This window comes from Maylandia zebra, linkage group LG9, assembly GCF_041146795.1.
Source record: "Maylandia zebra isolate NMK-2024a linkage group LG9, Mzebra_GT3a, whole genome shotgun sequence".
Classification (NCBI taxonomy): Eukaryota; Metazoa; Chordata; class Actinopteri; order Cichliformes; family Cichlidae; genus Maylandia; species Maylandia zebra.
The window spans coordinates 36,286,669-36,306,190 of record NC_135175.1 but is presented as its reverse complement, the minus strand read 5'-3'; the positions used below and the strand labels follow the sequence as shown (position 1 = coordinate 36,306,190).

At 44.6% G+C, this 19,522-nt stretch overlaps 2 protein-coding genes across 11 annotated transcripts in view; one reads left to right on the top strand and one right to left on the bottom strand.

Annotated features, from left to right (window-relative positions):
• The window catches only part of cidea (cell death inducing DFFA like effector a), a 281,200-nt gene that overhangs the window by 41,465 nt on the left and 220,213 nt on the right, over positions 1 to 19,522 (bottom strand). The gene's annotated exons all lie outside the window — the stretch shown is intronic.
• Positions 1 to 19,522, top strand: part of dipk1c (divergent protein kinase domain 1C) — a 58,368-nt gene that overhangs the window by 16,267 nt on the left and 22,579 nt on the right. The window contains exon 1 of one of the 10 annotated variants that reach the window (XM_076888652.1): positions 16,685 to 16,790. The exons of the other annotated variants lie outside the window; for them this stretch is intronic. The gene's annotated coding sequence lies outside the window, so the exon portion shown is untranslated. Of the gene's footprint in view, positions 1 to 16,684; positions 16,791 to 19,522 lie in introns of those variants that run through there. 10 annotated transcript variants of the gene reach the window in all.

The following is a 19,522-nucleotide window of genomic DNA, read 5'->3' as shown; positions in this document are numbered from 1 at the left end:
ATGAATGCACACACACACAGAAACAGACACACACACACACACACAGAAACATACACACACACAGAAACAGACACACACGCACACAGAAACATGCACACACACACACACAGAGACACGCACACACACATACACACAGAAACATACACAGAGACACACACACACACACACACACACACAGAAACATACACACACACAGAAACAGACACACACATACACACAGAAACATACACAGAGACACACACACACACACACACACACAGAAACATACACACACACAGAAACAGACACACACACGCACACACAGAAACATGCACACACACACACACAGAGACACGCACACACACATACACACAGAAACATACACAGAGACACGCACACACACACACACACACACACACACACACACACACACAGGTCAGTCATCAGCTGGTATGTAAAGAGAAATGAAGCAGTCGACAGATTAAATAGTCTTTTAGGTTTATTTATTTAGTTTATTTATTTAGTTTATTTATTTAGTGTTGGGTCTGTGTTTCCACAAACCCCGCTAATTCTAGAGACTTATTCATCATGAAGAAAACAAGACAGTCGATCGATCAATTACTTGCGCAAGGGAGGCCTCGTCTGTGTCCAGCACGAAAATGACCCCAAAAATGGTGGCCTCCTCTCGCTGCCTTTTATTGACAAACTTCAAACAATAGTTTACAAAGCACCTCCCCTTGCAACCCCCCTTTGGTTACAAAGACAAGGCACTGTATGTAAATGTATACTGTGTGTGTGTGTGTGTGTGTGTGTGTGTGTGTGTGTGTGTGTGTGTGTGTGTGTGTGTTACCTCCTGCTGACCAAAGGGTCATAAACCCAGGAAGTTTACATCAAAAGAAACAGATCTTTCAGATAGGATGTATCTACAATAAAACCTCCCCCAGCACAGAGTGGTTGGAGAGGTGGTCAGGATCAAAGGGATGGCTTTGATCCTACTGCTTAAACTAAGACTGTACAAATTTAAGAAACACAATGGCAACATTCAACAATTAGACTTAACATTTCCCTCCTTTTTGTCATTGTTCTTAAATTTCAACTTATGCACCCTTTGTTTGGACAGTGTCAGTATAGATTTCATTCATACACAGTAAACTACATCCTATACATAAGCAAATCAGTATCAACAGTCCAAAAACAGGAATTAATTTTTTCAAAAGAAGATGCCACCAAGGACCAGACGGTAACCAAGCTATCCAGCCTTGTGGCGGATCTACTCCTGTCGTGCAATTCATTATGTATTTCTTCAAGTAAACAACTGAATGTCAAAGGTCAAACAAGAAGAATCATCATTCTCAAAAATCATATGTCACTACAATCCAACTGTATACAGACATAGGTATTTAAACGCATCAGTTGACTTTATTGTTTGTCCATATGGCTCTCAGCTAACTTCAAAGCTGCAGCCTGGTCAACACCCTTCTTTATGACTCCTATCAACCCCCCAAATCTTTTCACTGTAGGCATCCTGTGGGGGTTAGAGTCAACTGGTGAATTATCTGCATTTACAACTCTTCTCCTGTCCTGTTGTCACCACAGAAAAAGCTTTGTAAAGGAAATTGGATCAAGCTGTTTTGAACTTCTTGGCTTGAAACCTCAAGTGTTCATGATGTAAATGTAGACAAAAGGCTTCTCTGTTTACATCCTTCTTGCAGAAAACAAAAAGAATAGGTGATGTTGCCATGTTCCATGGTTGATCTCCAACTTGGGCTAATCCATTGTCCTTCATACACATAGGCAATTGGCCTGTTTCCAGTTCGTTTAGCTGTTCAATGTCCTGCAGCAAGTCATATTCTTTGAGTCAGACGAGCAGGTCTGTCTCACCAGAGCAGTTCACCTTCCCAGCTACTGGTGAATCAACCTTCCATTCAGGTTCAGAGCAGTTGAAAAGTTGGCAGTGTTCCCGGATGTGTTGCTAAGGCAACCAAACAAACTGTCTCGCTCTCAGTGATGCTATAGGGCCACAGTCCAGAAGAATGTGTAGCCAGTGGCATCACAAGCATAACCATTGGTCTCATTCTTTATGTGAGCGGTTGTGTTCTTAAACTGCCACCAGTAGTTGTTGAAAACCCATGCTGGTACTGGGTGTGGTTTGCTCTGTTCCAGTGCGCTCCCTGTCATCCCACTCAGGGTCCACAGGCACAAGAAGATGCACAGCACATTCCCAGCCATTCTGATGAGTACCTGTGGCTCAGTTGGTTTCTTCACCGGATTGAGACGAGGGGCCCTGGAGGCTTTCCCCCCCCTTTGTTCCCGGTCTTCCTGCCACTTACTCCGAGCTGGCCTGGATGTGTGTCACCTTCTTGCAGTGCGCTTGATATATCCAAGTGTTCCTTCCAGCAATCTTCACTGCTGTGGTCGTCGTCAGCAGCATCCGATATGGACCTTCCCATCGTGGACTGGACCAGCACTTCCTCTCCATGGCCTTATCATCATCCAATCTCCAGACTTCAGACTCTGCTCCTGTGGAGAAACAGAATCATCTGGCAGATCATTTGTTCTCATGACTACTTTACTTTTAAACATTTTCAAGCATCTAATCTAGTAATATGCTCTCTCTTCTGCTTTTCTATCATCACTACAGAAGACTGGAACTCTAAATCCTCTAACATGTGTAATCTCAAAGAGTCAGACCATTCTCTGTTGGAGTAATCCTCGTGTACTTATTCTATACAGTCTAACCATGTCCTGCCTGTCTTCCTAAATCTTAACTTTACTATTCCATTAGTTCTCTCTGCCTGCAAAAGTTTTTTTTTTTTAAAAAGTATTTAATAATCCTAGAATGAGTATAACGACTGCTCATTTCCCTCCTGTTTGAGACATGGTATAGCCAATGGCTCAAAATAGCAGCAGTCTTATACAAATTATTAGGCAGTACTGGTTTATCACACAGATAAAAAATCATCCTGCAAGCTTGCTCCCTCTGTAAGTCACAACTATTGTCCTGCAGTAGGTGAGTGGGCCTGCATGTCTGCTGATGCTGTACTGATAAAAGGTTAACACCATGTTTAACTAAAGCTGCCTCTTTTGCGATCTTATCTGCAAAAACTTTCCCTAATGCAACCGGATCTTTCCCTCACATGTGTGCTGCACATTTACAAACGGCAATTCTACTGGTTAATAACACTGCCTCCAGCAGATTTTGCAAGAGTTTGGTGTGTTCTGCAGGTTTCCCTGTAGAGGTTGTCACACCTCGTCTCACTCACTGCACTACAAAGAAATGTACAGTAGCAAATGTATACTGCCTATCAGTGTATATTGTCTCTCTACAGCTTTACACACTTCCGTTAAAGCTAGCATCTCTGCTGCTCAAGCAAATATGAAACATGCTAGTTGTCCTACATAGATAACTCTCTCTCACTGTCTGCTACAGTAAAACCTGTTCTAGTCTGTCCCTCTACTATCGTAAAACTCAAATCATCAACAAACCAAACCTTTCCCTCAACGAGTGGCACATCTATCAAGTCATCCCTCAGCTTACACTTCTTCTCCTCGCGCTCTCTACACTCATGAGAAGTGCCCTCCTCCGTTGGCAAAAAGGGTTGGACAGATTCAGAATTGTGCACCACTTTATGGTAATATGTGTGGTTGTGAGAGTAACAGTAACATTAAAGACAAGTGTCTTGTAGGTGACAGAAATGTAAGTTTAGTCTGCAGTAGTAGACATCTACCTCGTGTGGAACTAACAATGTCAAAAGGTGAAATAAACTATTGAAACATTGTACAGCTTAAACTGCTGCACATACTGATCTCACGCATGGAGGTAAAGCACGAGCAACTAGAGCTAATCTTTTAGGATAGTAAGTTACTGGCTTCACTTGTGGATAAAGTGCTGTTAGTTATTTTACAGTCACCTTGTATTTGTGCTGTTCACAGAACCACAAGTCCATCGCTGGACCTCCTCTGCGCTGTCACTTTTTGGAGCTTGGCACGCTCCCTCAGCTTCCATTTTGTGGGCGATCCTCTCAGTCACTCCTTCTCGTCATGGCACCTCACGACATCTACAAATTGAAAAAATGACACTCCTCTCGCCACACGGCTTTCGCCATGTGTCAACTCCCCAATGAGACATGTACAAGAATGTTGCACAGTCTTCCTAAAACAATCTCCAGGGTTGGTCCCTTGGAGCAGCTTCACTCCAAGCTGTAACCCTGTGTAAAAACATTAATCAGCACTTAAATGTTCAGCTTGTTTAGCTCCCAGCTCCTGTATCACAGAAGACAAAGTCTTAAAATTAAAACAACTTCACATTTGCAACCAACTATAGATCATAAGAGTAATAAAGTATTCAGCATCACAGAGACAAGTATCATTGCAGGTTTATTCTAAACTCATTAAACTCCTACGTTTTCCCATAATTTATTCCAAATTATTTAACATCTCAATGTTATTCCACATTGTAATCAGTAAACTTCACTTATAGGCCATCAAAGCCTCATCTGAACAAGGATGCACCACTTGCATAGGTTTAATACTTGTAAATAAACAGCTAATCACACAAATCACTGCAACAATAATAGAAAACATTGTTTAATGTTACTTCTGGACCCCACCTCTTGACGCATGGACACTCTCATGCGTCAACTCACCAAACCTGGATCCCTGCCTTAAAAACTGGCTCCACCAGGAGCCTGCATACTCACCATCATGGCCTGGAAAACAAGATCTGGAAGTAAAATCAAACTTCACACTTATAAACAAGTATATCACAAGAGTAACAAGCATTCAGCATCAGCAAGACAAGTGTCATGTGCAGGTTTTCTCAAATCATTAAATCACTATTGTTACCATAATTCGCCTCAAACATGGATCATCCCATGTGCTCAGTTAACATTAATGTAATCGGTGACTTCCCTTAAGCAAAGTCACTCCACTCATATATTATTATGGGTCCAAAAGTGGCCAGCAAATGAGCCCATAATAAACTATTCCATAAATATCGTAATCTCTTATTTGTTTTACTCATGTCACTTGTCCACTTCTGCTGAATGCTACATGCACTCTTAAAGAAAACAAAACCTGAAATAAAGAAACAAACATCCACCAGTTGTTCTGCTAAAAACCACATCATCAATTCACATGAAGAACTGGCATGCTGTAAGAAAAGAAAATGCAAATATTAGCGCTGCGCAGGTGTGTGCATACTTTGTCACAGTTATCTCTGTGAGCAACACAAGGTAGTGAATGACACACACATGGTAAATTCACAGACATAGAATTTAAACTAAAAAGGTTAAATTTTCAGAGTTCACATAGTCATGTGACCCAAGTTTCCTCCTGTGGTCTCCTTCTGCTCCTGCAACAGAGACACACACAGAGACACATCCACACCTTTGTCAGGTGGGGGTTGACTTCACACAATGGTGTTAAGTCAGTCAGTCTTGTCAGCTTTTGTCAGTCAGTCAGTTTCCCATTTATTTTAAAACTCTTACTCATTCACTCAGTGATTCCTTCTTTTGCTAATTGTGGAAATTATCGTCGCATCCGTTTCCACGCTCAGCAAAACAACGTCATTTCAAAAAGAAAAATAATTTAGACTGGATTTTCTCGTTGAATCCTTTTGGACAGGAATTTGTTTCCTGATTGTCCCAAATAAGAGCCCATTTTAATTTTGGAGAAGCTCACTTTGCAACAGTTTTCTCGACGACGCTTCGATTCTGATCGTGCAGATCTGCTCAAACAGAGATCATCAAACAAAACTTTCAGTGCACCATGAAAGTAACAAAATAAAAGAAAGAAAATAAAGGAAATCAAAGGAAAGAAAGGCCTTGTTTAAATCATGACACGTGTTCTTCATGCCAGGGGGATAAATCGTAACAACCCAATTGGCAGGTTCAACTTTAGTAATAAAAGACAAATCAAACAGCCAGTTTAATCTCAAACATTCATCCAATCAGCCATACACACAACATACAGCATAACCCTGTTGTCTTAGCACATAATAAGTTTTAGTTCTCATGTAACTAAATGTGTGCCATGGTAAAACTTCTTCACACACCAGAAACTCACAATCAGCTCACTCAACTCACTCATTTAAGACCTCTCATCAGCATTCTGTTTCCTCCTCTATGATGCAACCATCTGTCCTCCTATAATATTCAGTCCACTAGTCTATGTATCACTTTCATCTTACTAGTGACTTGGACAAGATGACAAACAGAATCTCATGCTTAAGATGCTGTCTGGTCTTCATGAGTATCATTTATGTGTAAATGCATGTAGGGTTAGTATAGTTAATGCATTTTCAGTATGTTTTTGTGTTCTTCTCTCATCACACTTTCATTATTCTCATCACTGCTTAAAACAACACACATCTCTCTCTGTTTTTTTTTTAACTGTACTTTTCTCCAAAACAGAAAATAGCATTACAGCTGTTTCAGACTTAGAAACACCAAACACTCTTCGTGCTATCATTCATCCACACAACTATTTTATTTCTTTTTGTCCACTGGGCAGGTGACCTGCAGAATCACGTCTGCCCCAGCTGGATACCTTTCACACACACCATGACGTCAGACACTCTCACACTCGCGGAATTGATCAGGAGAAAAACTTTCTTCATCTTTTCTGTCTCCTCTCTTGCCTAGTCTGTCTTGGACTCAATGCTGCTCCTAATATGCCTTTAATCTCTCCTCCACTTCTACCTCTGCTCTCTCACACTCTTCTCTGACTCTACTTTCTGCTAACATTCTTGCTCTTTCTAATGCTTTTCTACGGTGTTGTTCTAGAGTAGTTGCAGTGGATTGAGCTGTAGTTTCATCCTCAGGTTTCACAACTACTTCTTGCAATATTGCTCTTTTAACATTCTGTGCTTCTCTCCTCTTCTGAGTCTGCTCCAGCCACAACTTAGCAATTGCTAACTGCAATTCCTTCCTCTGCTTCGCTTTACCTGTTTTACCAGCTACACTTACAGCTATTCTTTCTACCAGCATTTTACACTGAACTTCCACTAATGTCCCTTCAAATCCACATTTCTTACGCCAACAACCTACATACTGCGTACTGCCTGGTAAAAATTTCTCCATAAATTTTAAATCTCCTTCTAAGGCAGACTTACACATTTTATTCTCCATTAACAATCAGCCACACTCACGCAGACCACGTCTGGCCCGCACACACACAACATAGGCCTATCGCTTGCGTCTGCACGCACAGCTAGCGCTCTCTGTTGAAAACTCTCAAACGCCCCATATGGCGGAGAATTCAACCTTCGGACACTCTCCAACGCCCCAAATGGCGGAGATTCCGGACTCTGAACCTAGGTTCTCTCCACGCCCCAAATGGCGGAGAACTCTCTACGCCCCAAACGGCGGAGAAGCCTGCGTCTCTCTCACGCGGCTAGCGCGCTCCCGGACTCACGTTTAACGCACAGCCCGTAGCCGCTCTCTAAGGCCTTCTGTACTCACTGTTTGTTTACGTTCATGGGAAGAGCCTCTGGATCCCGTCAATCGTCATCCATCCCGAGGGGAGGTCAGGAGCAAACTTCCCGGCCTGGTGGCAAGCCAAAAACACCAGGGCTTTACGTCAATCATCCCAGACGTTGCGGTGGCGTCCTCTCCCTCTCCTCGGTGGATGCAATGTGTTAGGCTCCGGCTCGAAGGACCAAATAAATGTTGGGTCTGTGTTTCCACAAACCCCGCTAATTCTAGAGACTTATTCATCATGAAGAAAACAAGACAGTCGATCGATCAATTACTTGCGCAAGGGAGGCCTCGTCTGTGTCCAGCACGAAAATGACCCCAAAAATGGTGGCCTCCTCTCGCTGCCTTTTATTGACAAACTTCAAACAATAGTTTACAAAGCACCTCCCCTTGCAACCCCCCTTTGGTTACAAAGACAAGGCACTGTATGTAAATGTATACTGTGTGTGTGTGTGTGTGTGTGTGTGTGTGTGTGTGTGTGTGTGTGTGTTACCTCCTGCTGACCAAAGGGTCATAAACCCAGGAAGTTTACATCAAAAGAAACAGATCTTTCAGATAGGATGTATCTACAGTAAAACCTCCCCCAGCACAGAGTGGTTGGAGAGGTGGTCAGGATCAAAGGGATGGCTTTGATCCTACTGCTTAAACTAAGACTGTACAAATTTAAGAAACACAATGGCAACATTCAACAATTAGACTTAACATTTAGTCTTTTAGGTTTCTCCATTCGTCTTTTTACTAAGACCTGATTTTATGTTTTTAAATCAGGTGAAGAATCGAGGCGCGTGCTGGTACCTGCACGATTACACCGAGCATCCTCAACATCCTCGCACGTTTAACACAAGTTCCTCTAACGTCCAGCAGAGGCAGCAGTGAGTCAGTGCCCACAGACAGATGTTAAAACAGACATGTTTAACGCCTGTGGGTAGAACTTTTTAAAACCCACCTGTTTAATTTGTATTTAGGTTTCAAGTTTGCATTTCTGGGGGTGTGGCCTCTTTGACTGACAGTTGGATGGTGATACAGGTGGAGCTGGACCTTGGGACCGTATTTGTACTGTTTACCCTTTTTAATGACATCATCTGAGGTGTGATTGGCCGGGTCTCCGGTCGCTTCATCCCATCCATGATGGAAGGTTTTTATTGGTTACTGATACAAAAGCAGCAAAGACGTGAAGAATGATGATGTCACCTGGTTATGATGAACAATAAAAATCATGCTGGCTTCAGAGCCAGAGATAATTACTCTGCAGGTCCAGCTTCTCTTTGCTAATGAGTTTCCTGTCAGCCTGGTCTGAACTGATCTGCAGTCAGTGGGCGTCTGATATGAAACAAAAACTTTCTGTATGACTCAGAAGCATCATCAGGGAGCTGCAGCACAGCCTTTGCCGTAAACACCGCACAGGTTTCAATGCCGAAGACTTTTCAGGAGGCTCGTCAGCTCACTGCAGCAGAGTAATTAGCTAACGGACGCAGTAAATCCTCAGGCTCAGGTGATTTATACATCTCCAGACAAATTCATCACAGCTGCTTTTCATAGGTTTAATAGGAGCAGCGTTGATCACTGTCACCTCCTGTAATATCTGCACTTCAGCCTGTTCTCCTGACTCTCCATCGCTCCTACATGATGTATGATGATTAAAGTGGGAGTGGATGTAGAGGCCCGGTGTGCAGTTAGCAGCTGTTAGAGCAGAAAACGAATGTGTTTAACCTTCAGTTAGCATCACTGCTAATTTAATCAGCTCTGTTCCTCGGTCCGGCTCGCGCTCTCAGGTGACTCCAGCTGCTGTTTGAGTTTCTGTAAATGTTCCTCAGAGACGTGTGGCCCTCGCTGTACCACCGAGGAAACATTTGTGCTACTTAAATATAACCGTAACTCTTTTTCTGCTCTCCCGCAGTACTCAAAGCACTCTATACAACATGCCACATTCACCTAATCTTACAAGCACTGTCTCTGTACTTAGTGCTTTCTACATTCACACTCCGATGGATGCATCGGAGAGCAACGTGGGGTTAGTATCTTACCCAAGGATACTTGGCATGCAGACTGGAGGAGCCAGGGATCGAACCACTAACCTTCCGATCAGCAGGGGACCTGCTCTACCTCCTCCTACAGCCACTGTCTGTCCTCTAACAAACTACAGCAGGGTCCTGATGGCTGAGGTCCTGGTGATTGCTTTGGTCACTAGCTGATTGCACTCAAACCTGGTTTTCCTCCGATGCACGCAGAGACAGAAAGCACTTAGCGGCTGCAGTAGCGCGCTGTCTGAAGCGATGAATGTGGCTTGTCCTAAAAAGTGCTTTTAGTGCTCAGTTAGTAGAAAAGTGCTATAAAAGCATCAAACCTGAACAGTGTGCTAACTTTACCCCTAAAAGCCCGTCTTACCCCTCAAACAGGACTCCGAGTGACCCAGAAGTTTAAGCTTTTACAAACTGTCGTCACTCTGGTGGTCAGGTTTCTTTGATATCATGTAACAGTTGTGTGGTTTGGATGATCGGTTCTACAGAAACACACTCAGGGAGCCTCCTTGCACCCGCCATATTCCCAAAACAGGAAGTTAAACCTCTGGGGACATGTGTAAATTGTAGTGAGAATAAAATAACCAGGTTAGCGTCTCCCTGAGCGAGCGCTGGACGCGTGTGGAAAGCAGCAGGTGAAGGACGACCAACACGCTGCTAAAGTTAACGAGTTGGTGACTAAAATAAATCAAGCCACCTGACGCACTTTTCCTCACTTATGTTTAGCACAAACGTGATGTGCTGTGGATGTCTGCACACCTTTAGCTGTGTAATGAGAGGACGTGTTTGTCCTGGGCTCGGATGGAGAAGCAGCGCGGCGGTTTCTTGATCTGTATTCAGACTCATGTGCAGAAGAAGAAGGAGGGAGAACAGAGGGTCAGAGGGGGGTAGAGAGGGTGGGGGAGGCGATAAGCAGAGAACAGACACTTTAAAAAGAAAGCAGCTCAGCTGGAGACGAGCGCCGCATACCAACGAGGAGGCCTGCAGGGTCCCAACAAAGCCGCCCGAACCGCATCAGCGCGGCGGCGGCTCAGCGATTCTCTCTGAAGCCGGCGCTGGCCCAACACTGCAACTAACGACAGCGGTTCAAACGCCGGCGCTGCCTCTGAACTTGAACGTGTCACGCTCTGATCACGCCTGACAATATCCACACTAACAAGTTTTCTGATCTGCTGTTCGGCATCAAAGCAAGTGAGATTTTCAGAATAAAAGACTCTGGCAGGCATTTGATCAGCTCTGAAGTTTTGATCCTCGTCATCGATTCAGGATCTGATGAATTCCTCTTCAGAGTCTCATTAAAAGATTCAAATGCATCTTTATTTTGTATTCTGAGTCTTTTTTTCACTGGATTTCATTCATTTCTTATTCTTCATGTTCAGAAATGCAAAACTGTTAAAGCTGCTGAGTCATGTCAGAGCATTTCCCTGAAGATGGTTAATTTCACGTTTCTCTGTGAGATTGACATTTCAGTGCAAAGTTTGAGGTTCACTCTTTGGACTGATCCTAAAACGTTTTCCAGTGATCTTAATAGTCCAGCGTTTAGGTAGACAGAAGATTCTTATTGTGAAGGAGTCGGACGAACTTGTGGAAACTGAAACTTTGTTCGAAAAATGGTCTTTCAGATGATGCAGCCATGACGTATGACATAGCCGTGGTTAACAGTCATGCAGGCAGAAATGGGTCTGAGGCTGGAGAGACTGCGGCGGCGTAGCCTCAGTCTGCTTTCAGTTAGCTGCTGGCTGAAATCACAGCGAGAATATGAACCCAACTGAGCCCTTCCAGGCTGAAGAGCATCGGCTCCTGTTTGAAAAGCAACAATGATCTGAAACACTTCCTTCTGTGATTTAGCTTAAAATCATACCTGCTCTCACAGCTGGACCGCAAACCCTCAAAAGCACAGGGGTCAGGACGAGTCGGGCCGGATACACCAGAGGCTCCGAAACACTTCCTGCAGGGGGACGAGGAGGCTGCAGGAGCAGGAGGGGGTCCTTGGCAGCTTCAAATGTGGGAGCAGCTGATTCATGATTCAAAATTCAAGAGCAGGTCGCAGGTGAGCCCATTAGGTCAGTCGAGGGTTACTCACACCGTCCTGCTGCGACAAATCAAAGTGTCTGCAGCAGAGTTGGCACATTAAAGGAAACAGTCCTAAACCCGAAGTCTCAGAGCTTGTAAATGATTTTAGGTTAAAAACAGAAGCTCTAAGTGTGAAATCTGGATGGAGGTCAGTCTAAAGAATAAAATGCATCTGGCTCTGATGTCTGGCAGCTGCTGCCAAAAACTCACCTGTGTGTGTTTTGTGTTTGATGTTTGGCTCAGCTGAACATCAGTGGTGTTTTCCCCCCACATTGCTTCATATAAAACTGATCTGTGTGACGTACTAACCTCAGAGCAGATACTCTCACTTTGCTGTTCCCCTTGGAATCTGTTTGCATGCACCCCGTCTCTTCCTCACGCTCTCTTTAAGCTCAGAGTTCCTGTAACGATGGACGGGGCTCTGATGCTCTGACTGCGTCTTCGTGTCAGACTGCTGTACGGCTCGTGGAGTCTCCGCCCTCTACAGGATGCTAAAGCAACAAACTGCACCTGCATAAATGAACCGCTCCATGTGTGGCTTCCTCCCCATGTTTTTAATCATACATTAACTGTGTGTAGGTGTTGTGTGTATGAATAGACTCATCCCACCCTGTACAAACTGCAGTCCTAGAAAGACTGAAGTGTTGAAAGTTGAGTGGCTCTATTCAAACATGCTGCTGATGCCAGTCAGTAACTCTCACACCTCAGTGCTTTTCAGGGCTGTGCTAATTATTTTCTGTCACTCAATATTAAAATTATCACTTACAACTGAAGTTGGTGGTTACCTGGTGATTGCATTGAACTTTCTTGCATTCAGCAACTGATTGCCAGAAGTTGTGGCAACCAGCTGGGGTTAACCATGCAACACCTGTAACACCCGTACTGGACCAGTTTTGGTCACAAGGTGATCGCACACACGGTGGGAGGCAAAAAGTCTCCGAACGTCATTGGCAAAGTCGGTCTGTGCTAACCAGCCCAACTGGTTGTATTTCTGTATAAAACCAAGGTTGCTGAGCACAAGTGTCATTTTGCAGTGAAACTGCCATCCTGCAGCAACTACGTCACTATTTTTGAAAGAATATCAGAATCTATGAGGTTCTGACTGGCCTCTGAAAGGCTCCAACAGCACAAACACAGTCCAGAGGTCCAATTCAGGTGAAGCTAGCAGCTACAGCCGCCTGTGTCACCATCCACCTGTGAGTCAAAGGCCACGCCCCTAATAATGCAAACTTTAAGGATAAATTAAATTAGGATGAATTAAGGGCAAATATCTGTACAGTTATCATGAAGCTAAATTATCTATAGACACCAAACTGTTCTGTTTGGGAGGCTGTGGAGACCGACTCACTGCTGGAGCCTCTGCTGGATGTTAGAGGAACTGCAGCTCTTTGGTGCTTCATTTCAAAGTGATTTTTTAACCCCTGAGGTCGCCGCTTGTTTTCTTACCACAACACCACGGAGCATGTGTAAACGCCTCAACAGAATTTAGAGACGGGTGTAGTGTGACGTTCACAGCCGTTAGTGGAGAAGAGGAGCCGGTCCAACTTGTTCTTATTCCCAGGACGTCACCTTTTGCGGTTGTATCAAACATATATGATGTATTCTCTGGAACCGCTGCTTTGATGCACCAACTGCTATAATATTTTACCATCAATCACATGACTGTCAACCAGTCATGTGATTGATGGTAACCGTTAAAGGTTTATTTGTTTTCACTGTTACCCAAAATCCAGCCAACAAATGTAGGTGTGAACAGTCGAGTATTGCAGCTCTATGTCAGCAGGTAAAATGAGTTTTAAGAGGATTTCTATTACATTAAATCTTTTTATCTTACTGATCTCTGTTTAAGATGCTTTCAAACTCCAAACAATTAAACTAACATTTATTAAAATAACTTGTTGAATGCTGTGTCTAATGCAGACTGTGGTTACTGCCTCGTCTTCCTCTTTGTCTGCTTTCTTTTGGACGAATAGCTAAGGCTAATGCTAATGCTAATGGAGATCCCAATATTAAACAAATGTGCTCTGAGAGAAATGCAACAGAAAATAGATGAGAGCTTGAACTTGAGTGCCATCTGAACCATTCTAGGGCTACTGGAAGGCCAACACATGCAGTACCCTGTGGGTATAAATACCAGATCTATCAGAACTACGAAGTTTCTGCTTTTAAATAGCTAATTTTAACCTTCATACAGGTCTGTCAATGGCAAAGATTGGTCTCATAGTACTGGTCTGTTGTAAAGAGCGTAGCAATGAAGCTTTCAGTTTACCAGTGGATCTGTGGTCCTACCTTTACCAGTGGCTACAACCTGTGGGGTAGTGACCACAACAATAAGTCGTTCTTCTCTGAACAGTTTAACTTTTCGTAAACAGAGGTTTTCACCCACCTTCACTTTAAGCTGCTAAATGTCATTGAACTTCTATAGTTTCCTGTGGCCCAGTCGTCCCTTCAGAGGTGAAGTGAAGCGCTTGGTCAGTCAGAAGGAGCTCTGAGTGGAGGCACCAGTTCTCTATATTTAAAACAGTCAGTTTAAATGGTTCTACATCAGACCTCCTGCACTCCTGGGTGAGGTGTTCCAGGTGTGTACAGCTGGGAGAAGATCCTGGAACTGATCCCACAACATGCTGAAGAGATTATATCTGCTCATGTCTGAGGCTTGGAAACACCTCACTGTACCTCCAGAAGAGCTGGAGGCTGCTGCCCTTAAGCAAAACCTGTCAGATGTCACTGAGCAGATGCTTTGAAAACTGAAGGAGAATTTGATCTCAAGGTGAGATCAGATTTCCTTTAAGAGTCCGTCGTACATAAACGACAGTGGGTGTTGGTATGCAGCCAGGAAACTTGAAGAGTCGTTGATGAAAGTGGCACAAATCAGACGCCTCAGGAGTTCAACATATAACTGAAGAAAAGAGGAAGAGGTCTTAATAACAGTCGCCTGCTGCAACATGCCCATGCTCCGATATGTTTGACAAAAACAAGGAAATCCTCATCAGAGATTTCAAGTCTCCGCAAGTTGATTTTCAGGAGAGCCGATGACCTAAAGCCAGCCGCTGACTGAAAGACAGACGAGAAGAAATCAGTCTAAAAACAGACTTTATTATTTGGAAAATGGAGCTCTGTGATCTAAAACGTGTATGCAACATTCAAAACTACCTGAAGTTTACTCCGTTTCTTTAGACACTGCTGAACTCAGAGTCACATCAGTGATTTGGTGTAATCTGGAACAGTCATTGGTCTCGTCAACAATATTTCATCTGAAGAGAGAAACATCCTTCAGACATATTTCTGTAATTGGTGTTCGGTATTGTCTCCGTACTTCAAATGCGAGGCGATGCCTGCAGGCAGAGGTGGCGGCCAAGAAAACGTGCACGCTGTGTACGTTCAGTGTGTCTCTGTGCAGGCGTCCTGGCAGCGGCGAGTCTGCTTTAATTGGATTTGTTTACATTCAGCACCAAGGCACGCTCCGGCAGGGTGAGCTCTGAGTTTTGTGCCTTCGGGTTCGCGATAAGCACCCCGACACTCGGAGTGAGTCTCGACACGCTGTGCGACCACAGGCACTTCAGAGAGCTTAACGACCTCAGAGGCTGTCAGACTGAGAGAGATATACAGACCGCGTCATGGTGCCGCGCCGCACTTCAATGGACCGTTGGTTTATCGGTCAGAGCAGGCGACCATCACCGGGGCGCTGAGCGTCCAACCTCTGCCTGCGTACGTTAGCACCATGAGAAATGGTTTCAAACCTGCTGCTGCAAAGTTACAAAAGGACCAAAATAAAGCCCAAAAAAGTACTCAACTTTTAAACACTGCAGTGTGTGACGCACTGAAATTACAGGTCAGAGCTGTATCGTGATGAACGCAGAACAAGCAGAGATTCTGCCTTTTAAGATGGAGAAGAAGCTAAAACGTAGGACTTTGACCCCAGACGCTCGAGTTTATGCTGGACCGTTTTTGTCAGACTTACCTGATGTTGTTGTTTTATTACTATTTAAGCTTTTTACTGGAAGTAACGTTCAAAAGACAAAAGGGCGTTAAAGGCAGTTTAATGGTTTACAAACACAGAACAAAAAGCACCTCACAGCTGCAGACCAGTCCAAAATAAAATCCACAATGAAACTCAACAACATGAGGGAGGTGAGTTAATGACATGAGTCTAAGGAAGAGCGATAATGAGGTACAGGTAAACCTAACCTGAGGAGAGAACCAGAGGAGAGCAGAAACTAAAGCTCAGTGGGATGAAGCTTCAGAATGAAGGAAGCAGAGAGAGGGATAAGAAACACACGAGGTAGATGGAGAGTAAGGCAGAGGTGACCAAAGGACCAACAGTGAGATAAACTGTGAGTGTCCACAGGCCTCCTGCATGTGATGAAGGATCATTAGCTAAGATTTTGACACCGACAGTACTGGATTATGAAATGATGATAGTTAGTTAGAGTTTATTCTGCAGTCGCATCGTGTGAATGACAAACATGCGTCACAACAGAATCCACTCAGGAGGAAACACTGGTGACTGCTGGCTGGTTTCAAATCAGAGTGACATCTATCATGTATGTGTGAGTTATCTCCAAGTTTAGTTGTCACTTCCTGTTTTATTTTGAGTCTGCATTCCTTGTGGTTTGCCTTTATTTTTGCTTTCCGTGTCTCGTCTTCTGTGATTTAGTTCAGCTGTGTCTCGTTCTCCCTGCGTTTCCACTTTCTTTGTGTATGCAGCCGTTGTGTCCTCTCGTTTCACCTCAGTGGGTTTCCAACCTCTTGTTTCTGTAGTTTATAGTTTTATGTTCCCTTCTTTGGACTTATGATTTATTTTTTTGATTATTACAAACAGTCAAATAGACGATCAGGCCGATGCGTCTTCACAGGGCTACATCCACACCTACAACCTGATCTGTGACACCATCTGAACCAGTATTACACTAAATCTCAGTGGATCTGCTGGTTTCTGGGAGCAGGTCTGGTGCTCTGTCTGGTATTCTTCTGGTAGTTTGGTTTTTGTTGAATTCAGCTGCTGCATGTGTACCAATGATCACATCCACCCAGTGGCTGTTCAGGAAGCTTCCAGCTCTCAGCTCCCCCCAAGCTGCAGCTGGCTTCAATTAAGAGCCCGCCGGTCGCTGTCGTCTGAATCTCATCCTTGTTTATGTAGCGCCAGAGCAGGTGAACCGAGCCAGCAAGCAGCAGAGCGGTCCAGGGAGCTGATGTGGCTGCCTCGTGCCGAGCTAATGACAGAAATAAATGAGCACGGAAGGTAAATGAGCTCCAGACTGAATCATTAAGAATCATTAATGAACTCGGGGTCTGCCAGCCGGGTTTTAAATGTCACTGCAGGCTTTTACTTCTGGTTTGAACTTCCAAGATCTTTATTTAATTTTTACTCCTCTTAATTTATGGATTCCTCCTGAGATAAACAGCCATGGTCAACATTTTATTTTTCAGTTCTTTGTCTTTTTCTTTCATTTCTGGCTCGGATCTTCTTCCTGCTTTCCCCATTCTGGCCGTGTTTCTTTTAGCTGCACAGCTATAAAAGCAAAACTGTCATTATAATAACACTTAAAGACTTTAATGATACAGTAACTAATGCTACCTGTTTAAAGGCTGTTTAATCAGGTTTTAATAAGTTTACATGACCTGAATGTTTCAGTGCAGATGTTTCCTCCTCACATCTCTGCAGCGTTTTCCAGCTTTCACTTAAAATCCATTTCATGTTGTGTTGTTCTTTACTCGTGCTGCGGTCAGCTGTGAGCGCAGTACTTTACACTGGGTTAATTCTGCCTTCCGCCTCCGCTTCGTGTGACATTGGCGAGCAGACGGAGAAAGACGAGAAGTTTCTGGTCTCGTTTCTAGTGAAAGGAGGTCTTTGTTGTTGTGTTCTCACCATTACATTCCATAACAGCAAAGCCCAAACACACGAGGAACATTAAAAGGCTTTAATGACATTCCTATGTTTATTCAGCCCAGAGGCCGTGACGGGCCGAGCGCGTCGCGCAGGAGCTTTTTCTGCCTGAACTTGCAGAGGCTGTCAAGGTTTTTGAAGAATCAGGAGCCCGGAGCGTTTAAGTGGAAACTGTTGGAACAAATTAAAAATATTCTGCAGAAGTGAAGTGATCGAGCAAACTTAAGGATGAACGTTTTGGTCCTTCCACAAAGGTGTGCCAGCTGAGATCAGTGTGGCTCTGCTCGGTCTAACTAAACACACACCTTTGAGTGATCAGGAAGTCCCTGATAATCTGCTGCTGGGTTTCTGTTATATGCACCACAGCCTCCGAGCAACACTGTGCAAGCCAGCAGCAAACCGCGACCTCTGAACCGTGGTATATTAGAAAGAGGAAGCTTCCCATGCTGATGCCTTATAAAAAAGAAAAAGCTCTCAAAAAGGCGTCAGCGAGCGATTTATCACTGGTGACAGGAGGTCAGAGGTCGGTACAGTATCCCCACAGGCTGGCGGTGTAAAGCAGCACCTCCTGTTGTGCTGAGCACGCTGAACACTCCGAGAACAATGGTGTGACTTTTGCAGCCCGCAGGGTGAGCGCGGTGTGGGCTGAATGGCTCGTATTCACCGCTGCGAGCGCGCGGCATGGATGTATGCGCGCGGCATGGATGCATGCACGCGCCGTGGGTGGAGCCACTGACCTCGGGGTCAGCTCGCTGGAAGCATAGGCTGATCTCGCAGCCGATGAGCCGGCAGCCGCAGGCCACAACACACTATAAACGCCCACCACACACACTTACAGGTACACACCCCGAGCCATTAACACTAACGCTAACAGCGTGAGTGTTTTGGCAGCGGTTAGCCTCCATAATTAGCCAACGAGCAGGTGAGTGTTTTTATAGGTGCTGACTGAATGAAGCACTAAAGACCGCGGCTGGTTGGTGGGCGACCGCACTCGTGTGTCAGCTCGCACACACGCTGCTCTGGCTAATGATGAAGAGGAGGGAAATGTGTACCCGGGGGCGCTGTTCACAACGAGGAGGACAAGTCGTTTCAGGTGGAGACAGATTTCAGTGCCGAGGCCCAAAATCCACCTCACAGACTCTACACTGTCAGTACAAATGCTTTTACAGAGGGAAACGCCCTGCACAGTAAAAGTAATAAATATTCTCAAGTATTTCTAAAGCAACAGAGCAGCTCGCGTCACAGTCATATACATTTGTTTGATCGTGCACCTCAAACATGGGGCTAAATAACTGCTTCAATTTAAAAAGTGGAATCTGGATCTCATTTTCACTCCAGGAGTCACGTTTCTCTTCACACTTGGAGGGAATCTGATCCTCTAAACTGGGCAGGAAGGTCTGTAGGCAGCTGGAGAGTGTTAGCTGATGTAGGGTGGAGGAAATCCAGGGAATTAGAGCAGATATAAGAGCAGAGGGACCAGATGTCCGAGTCCGGGGGTGGGACTCGGCTCAGGGATCCTTGTCCCGCTCAGGATCCCATCGAGCTGTTTTCAAATCTCTGGCTTTGTGAGAGTAAGGCCGGCGCCGAGGCAGGAAGGAACCTCAAGATCACCCTTTGAGTTTAAGTGCTTCCATTATTACTACAAATGGGGGCGGTTTGGGGCTGTTGCCATGGTAATTACTTTCTCGTTGTATGTCCAAGACCTTTTCTGGCTCTGCTTTGAGTGTGAACCTGAAATTGAATCCAAGGACACAGGTGACAGAGGTCTGAAGGAGTTAAGAGCCTCCATGGAGGGCGAGGCGCTGTGTGGCACGATTATAACAAGAAGTATTTATCTGCGGTGTCTGCGAGGCAGTAAAACTAAAGGAGCTAACATTTCATCACTTCACCCAGGAAAACAAACTTTTTCACTGGTTGAAATTTGAGCCATGTTCTTGAATACTTCCAGGCTGGCGACTAATTGGCGAGTGTAAAAACATGGCGGACATAAAGCAGCTGATTCTCTGCAGGAACAGTTTGTCATAGTGAGAGAAACAATCGGTCACACTCATCCCTGCTGTGGGAAGCTTCTCATTTGATCACCTCCT